Source organism: Triticum aestivum, chromosome 1D (genome assembly GCF_018294505.1).
Source record: "Triticum aestivum cultivar Chinese Spring chromosome 1D, IWGSC CS RefSeq v2.1, whole genome shotgun sequence".
NCBI lineage: Eukaryota > Viridiplantae > Streptophyta > Magnoliopsida > Poales > Poaceae > Triticum > Triticum aestivum.
Genome location: NC_057796.1, coordinates 347758647 through 347766180, shown reverse-complemented (window position 1 = coordinate 347766180; position 7534 = coordinate 347758647).

The window sequence follows — 7534 nt, the reverse complement described above, 5'->3', positions numbered from 1 at the left end:
TGTGAGTAGTCTATCATTCCTAGTAAGTCGTATGTCACACCTGACAGTGATGAGGGGTCAGTGTTGTTCGTGATAGTGTGTGTCCTCTCGCCATCTCTGCTTGAGGCCACCCCGTCTCACGCCGCCACCAACATCTCCTGCTCTCTAGCCTTCTCCCTTGCCCACCTCTCTCCGGTTGTTGTTGCCGCAAACGAAGATGTCGATGAAGCCAGGAAGAACGGCCCCCTTAGGAAGCTCGGTCTGTTGGGGAACGTAGTATTTCAAAAAAAAATCCTACGATCACGCAATATCTATCTAGGAGAAGCATAGCAACGAGTGGGGAGAGTGTGTCCACGTATCCTCGTAGACCGAAAGCTGAAGCGTTTAGTAACGCGGTTGATGTAGTCGAACGTCTTCGCGATCCAACCGATCAAGTACCGAACGCACGACACCTCCGCGATCTGCACACGTTCAGCTCGGTGACGTCCCTCGAACTCTTGATCCAGCTGAGGCTGAGGGAGAGTTCCGTCAGCACGACGGCGTGGTGACGGTGATGATGAAGTTACCGGCTCAGGGCTTCGCCTAAGCACTACGACGATATGACCGAGGTGTAAAACTGTGGAGGGGGCACCGCACACGGCTAAGAGATTGTCTGTTGTGCCTTTGGGTGCCCCCTCCCCACGTATATAAAGGAGGGAGGGAGGAGGAGGCCGGCCAGGAGGAGGCGCGCCCAAGGGGGGGAGTCCTACTCCAAGTAGGATTCGCCCCCCTTTCCTACTTCCACAAGGAGAAGGGAGGAAGGAGAGGGAGAAGAGAAGGAAGGGGGGCCGGCCCCCCTAGCCCTAGTCCAATTCGGTTTGGGCTGGGGGGGCGCCACATCTTGGCCTGCCTCCTCTCTTCTACCACTAGGCCCATGAGGCCCAATAACTTCCCAGGGGGGGTCCGGTAACCCCTGGTACTCCAAAACTTATCCGAAACGACCCGAACCATTCCGGTGTCCGAATGTAGCCCTCCAATATATGAATCTTTACATCTCGTCCATTTCGAGACTCCTCTTCAAGTCCGTGATCTCATCCGGGACTCCGAACAACCTTCGGTACATCAAATCACATAAACTCATAATACGAATTGTCATCGAACGTTAAGCATGCGGACCCTACGGGTTCGAGAACTATGTAGACATGACCTACACATCTCCGGTCAATAACCAATAGCGGAACCTGGATGCTCATATTGGCTCCTACATATTCTACGAAGATCTTTATCAATCAAACCGCACAACAACATAATTTGTTCCCTTTGTCATCGGTATGTTACTTGCCCGAGATTCGATCGTCTGTATCATCATACCTAGTTCAATCTCGTTACCGGCAAGTCTTTTTACTCGTTCCGTAATGCATCATCCCGCAACTAACTCATTAGTTACATTGCTTGCAAGGCTTATAGTGATGTGCATTACCGAGAGGGCCCAGAGATACCTCTCCGACAATCGGAGTGACAAATCCTAATCTCGATCTACGCCAACTCAGCAAACACCATCGGAGACACCTGTAGAGCATCTTTATAATCATCCAGTTATGTTGTGACGTTTTATAGCACACTAAGTGTTCCTCTGGTATTCGGGAGTTGCATAATCTCATAGTCATAGGAACATGTATAAGTCATGAAGAAAGCAATAGCAATTAACTAAACGATCATAGTGCTAAGCTAAAGGATGGGTCTTGTCCATCACATCATTCTCTAATGATGTGACCCCGTTAATCAAATGACAACACATGTCTATGGCTAGGAAACTTAACCATCTTTGATTAACGAGCTAGTCTAGTAGAGGCATACTAGGGACACTCTGTTTGTCTATGTATTCACACATGTACTAAGTTTCCGGTTAATACAATTCTAGCATGAATAATAAACATTTATCATGATATAAGTAAATATAAATAACAACTTTATTATTGCCTCTAGGGCATATTTCCTTCAGTCTCCCACTTGCACTAGAGTCAATAATCTAGATTACATAGTAATGATTCTAACACCCATGGAGTCTTGGTGCTGATCATGTTTTGCTCGTGAGAGAGGCTTAGTCAACGGGTCTGCAACATTCAGATCCGTATGTATCTTGCAAATCTCTATGTCTCCCTCCTTGACTTGATCGCAGATGGAATTGAAGTGTCTCTTGATGTGCTTGGTTCTCTTGTGAAATCTGGATTCCTTTGCCAAGGCAATTGCACTAGTATTGTCACAAAAGATTTTCGTTGGACCCGATGTCCTAGGTATGACACCTAGATCGGATATGAACTCCTTCATCCAGACTCCTTCATTTGCTGCTTCTGAAGCAGCTATGTACTCCGCTTTACACGTAGATCCCGCCACGATGCTCTGCTTGGAACTGCACCAACTTACACCTCCTCCATTCAATATAAATATGTATCCGGTTTGTGACTTAGAGTCATCCGGATCAGTGTCAAAGCTTGCATAGACGTAACCATTTACGACGAGCTCTTTGTCACCTCCATAAACGAGAAACATATCCTTAGTCCTTTTCAGGTATTTCAGGATGTTCTTGACCGCTGTCTAGTGGTCCACTCCGGGATTAATTTGGTACCTCCCTGCTAAACTAATAGCAAGGCACACATCAGGTCTGGTACACAACATTGCATACATGATAAAACCTATGGCTGAAGCATAGGGAATGACTTTTATTTTCTCTCTATCTTCTGCCGTGGTCGGGCATTGAGTCTGACTCAACTTCACACCTTGTAACATAGGCAAGAACCCTTTCTTTGCTTGATCCATTTTGAACTTCTTCAAAACTTTATCAAGGTATGTGTTTTGTGAAAGTCCAGTTAAGCGTCTTGATCTATCTCTATAGATCTTGATGCCCAATGTATAAGCAGCTTCACCGAGGTCTTTCATTGAAAAATTCGTATTCAAGTATCCTTTTATGCTATCCAGAAATTCAGTATCATTTTCGATCAACAATATGTCATCCACATGTAATATCGGAAATGCTACCGAGTTCCTACTCACTTTCTTGTAAATACAGGCTTCTCCAAAAGTCTGTATAAAACCATATGCTTTGATCACACTATCAAAGCGTATATTCCAACTCCGAGATGCTTGCACCAGTTCATAAATGGATCGCTGGAGCTTGCACACTTTGTTAGCACCTTTTGGATCGACAAAACCTTCCGGTTGCATCATATACAACTCTTCTTTAAGATATCCATTAAGGAATGCAATTTTGACATCAATTTGCCAAATTTCATAATCATAAAATGCATCAATTGCTAACATGATTCAGACGGACTTAAGCATCGCTACAGGTGAGAAGGTCTCATCGTAGTCAACTCCTTGAACTTGTCGAAAACCTTTCGCAACAAGTCGAGCTTTGTAGATAGTAACATTACCGTCAACGTCAGTCTTCTTCTTGAAGATCCATTTATTCTCTATGGCTTGCCGATCATCGGGCAAGTCAACCAAAGTCCATACTTTGTTCTCATACATGGATCCCATCCCAGATTTCATGGCCTCAAGCCATTTCGCGGAATCTGGGCTCATCATCGCTTCCTCATAGTTCGTAGGTTCGTCATGGTCAAGTAACATGACTTCCAGAACAGGATTACCGTACCACTCTGGTGCGGATCTTACTCTGGTTGACCTACGAGGTTCGGTAGTAACTTGATCAGAAGTTTCATGATCATCATCATTAGCTTTCTCACTAGTTGGTGTAGGAATCACTGGAACTGATTTCTGTGATGAACTACTTTCCAATAAGGGAGCAGGTACAATTACCTCATCAAGTTCTACCTTTCTCCCACTCACTTCTTTCGAGAGAAACTCCTTCTCTAGAAAGGATCCATTCTTAGCGAATATCTTGCCTTCGGATCTGTGATAGAAGGTGTACCCAACAGCCTCCTTTGGGTATCCTATGAAGACACATTTCTCCGATTTGGGTTCGAGCTTATCAGGTTGAAGCTTTTTCACATAAGCATCGCAACCCCAAACTTTAAGAAACGACAACTTGGGTTTCTTGCCAAACCACAGTTCATATGGTGTCGTCTCAATGGATTTAGATCGTGCCCTATTTAACGTGAATGCAGCCGTCTCTAAAGCATAACCCCAAAACGATAGCGGTAAATCAGTAAGAGACATCATAGATCGCACCATATCTAATAAAGTACGATTACGACGTTCGGACACACCATTACGCTGTGGTGTTCCGGGTGGCGTAAGTTGCGAAACTATTCCACATTGTTTCAAATGAAGACCAAACTCGTAACTCAAATATTCACCTCCACGATCAGATCGTAGAAACTTTATTTTCTTGTTACGATGATTTTCCACTTCACTCTGAAATTCTTTGAACTTTTCAAATGTTTCAGACTTATGTTTCATCAAGTAGATATACCCATATCTGCTCAAATCATCTGTGAAGGTCAGAAAATAACGATACCCGCCGCGAGCATCAACACTCATTGGACCACATACATCAGTATGTATTATTTCCAACAAGTCTGTTGCTCGCTCCATTGTTCCGGAGAACGGAATCTTAGTCATCTTGTCCATGAGGCATGGTTCACAGGCATCAAGTGATTCATAATCAAGTGATTCCAAAAGCCCATCAGCATGGAATTTCTTCATGCGCTTTACACCAATATGACCTAAACGGCAGTGCCACAAATAAGTTGCACTATCATTATTAAACTTATATATTTTGGCTTCAATACTATGAATATGTGTATCACAACTACCGAGATTCAAAAAAAATAGACCACTCATCAAGGGTGCATGACCATAAAAGATATTTCTAATATAAATAGAACAACCATTATTCTCTGATTTAAATAAATAACCGTCTCACATCAAACAAGATCCAGATATAATGTTCATGCTTAACGCTGGCACCAAATAACAATTATTCAGGTCTAAAACTAATCCCAAAGGTAGATGTAGAGGTAGCGTGCCGACGGCGGTCATATCGACTTTGGAACCATTTCCCACGCGCATCGTCACATCGTCTTTAGCCAATTTTCGCTTAATCCGTAGCCCCTATTTCGAGTTGCAAATGTGAGCAACAGAACCAATATCAAATACCCAGGCGCTACTACGAGCATTAGTAAGGTACACATCAATAACATGTATATCAAATATACCTTTCACTTTGCCATCCTTCATATCCGCCAAATACTCGGGGTAGTTCCGCTTCCAGTGACCAGTCCCTTTGCAGTAGAAGCACTCAGTCTCAGGCTTAGGTCCAGACTTGGGCTTCTTCACTTGAGCAGCAACTTGCTTGCCGTTCTTCTTGAAGTTCCACTTATTCCCTTTGCCCTTTTTCTTGAAACTAGTGGTCTTGTTAACCATCAACACTTGATGCTCCTTCTTGATTTCTACCTCCGCAGCCTTTAGCATTGCGAAGAGCTCGGGAATTGTCTTATCCATCCCTTGCATATTATAGTTCATCACGAAACTTTTGTAGCTTGGTGGCAGTGATTGAAGAACTCTGTCAATGACACTATCAACCGGAAGATAAACTCCCAGCTGAGTTAAGTGATTGTGGTACCCAGACATTCTGAGTATATGCTCACTGACAGAACTATTCTCCTCCATTTTGCAGCTGTAGAACTTACTGGAGACTTCATATCTCTCAATCCGGGCATTTGCTTGAAATATTAACTTCAACTCCTGGAACATCTCATATGCTCCATGACGTTCAAAATGTCGTTGAAGTCCCGGTTCTAAGCCGTAAAGCATGGCACACTGAACTATCGAGTATTCATCAGCTTTGCTCTGCCAGGCGTTCACAACGTCTGGTGTTGCTCCTGCAGCGGGTCTTGCACCTAGCGGTGCTTCCAGGACGTAATTCTTCTGTGCAGCAATGAGGATAATCCTCAAGTTACGGACCCAGTCCGTGTAGTTGCTACCATCATCTTTCAACTTAGCTTTCTCTAGGAATGCATTAAAATTCAATGGAACAGTAGCACGGGCCATTTATCTACAACAACATAGACATGCAAAATACTACCAGGTATTAAGTACATGATAAATTAAAGTTCAATTAATCATATTACTTAAGAACTCCCACTTAGATAGACATCCCTCTAATCATATAAGTGATCACGTGATCCATATTAACTAAACCATGTCCGATCATCACGTGAGATGGAGTAGTTTTCAATGGTGAACATCACTATGTTGATCATATCTACTATATGATTCACGCTCGACCATTTGGTCTCAGTGTTCCAAGGCCATATCTGCATATGCTAGGCTCGTCAAGTTTAACCCGAGTATTCTGCATCTACAAAACTGGCTTGCACCCGTTGTATGTGAACGTAGAGCTTATCACACCCGATCATCACGTGGTGTCTCGGCACGATGAACTGTCGCAACGGTGCATACTCAGGGAGAACACTTCTACCTTAAAATTTAGTGAGATATCATCTTATAATGCTACCGCCGTACTAAGCAAAATAAGATGCATAAAAAGATAAACATCACATGCAATCAAATAAGTGATATGATATGGCCATCATCATCTTGTGCCTTTGATCTCCATCTCCAAAGCACCGTCATGATCACCATCATCACCGGCTTGACACCTTGATCTCCATCGAAGCATCGTTGTCGTCTCGCCAACTAATTGCTACTACGACTATCGCTACCGCTTAGTGATAAAGTAAAGCAATTACATGGCGATTGCATTTCATACAATAAAGCGACAACCATATGGCTCCTGCCAGTTGCCGATAACTGTTACAAAACATGATCGTCACATACAACACGTCTTGACCATATCACATCACAGCAAGCCCTGCAAATACAAGTTAGACGTCCTCTACTTTGTTGTTGCAAGTTTTACGTGGCTGCTACGGGCTTCTAGCAAGAACCGTTCTTACTTACGCATCAAAACCACAACAATTTTTCGTCAAGTGTGCTGTTTTAACCTTCAACAAGGACCGGGCGTAGTCAGACTCGATTCAACTAAAGTTGGAGAAACAGACATCCACTAGCCACATGTGTGCGAAGCACGTCGGTAGAACCAGTCTCATGAACGCGGTCATGTAATGTCGGTCTGGGCCGCTTCATCCAACAATACCGCTGAATCAAAGTATGACATGCTGGTAAGCAGTATGACTATTATCGTCCACAACTGTTTATGTTCTACTCGTGCATATGACATCTACGCATAGACCTGGCTCTGATACCACTGTTGGGGAACGTAGTATTTCAACAGCAATAAACTAAACGATCATAGTGCTAAGCTAACGGATGGGTCTTGTCCATCACATCATTCTCTAATGATGTGATCCCGTTTATCAAATGACAACACATGCCTATGGCTAGGAAACTTAACCATCTTTGATTAACGAGCTAGTCTAGTAGAGGCATACTAGGGACACTCTGTTTGTCTATGTATTCACACATGTACTAAGTTTCCGGTTAATACAATTCTAGCATGAATAATCATTTATCATGATATAAGGAAATATAAATAACAACTTTATTATTGCCTCTAGGGCATATTTCCTTCACGGTTCATTTGGCAACTCCC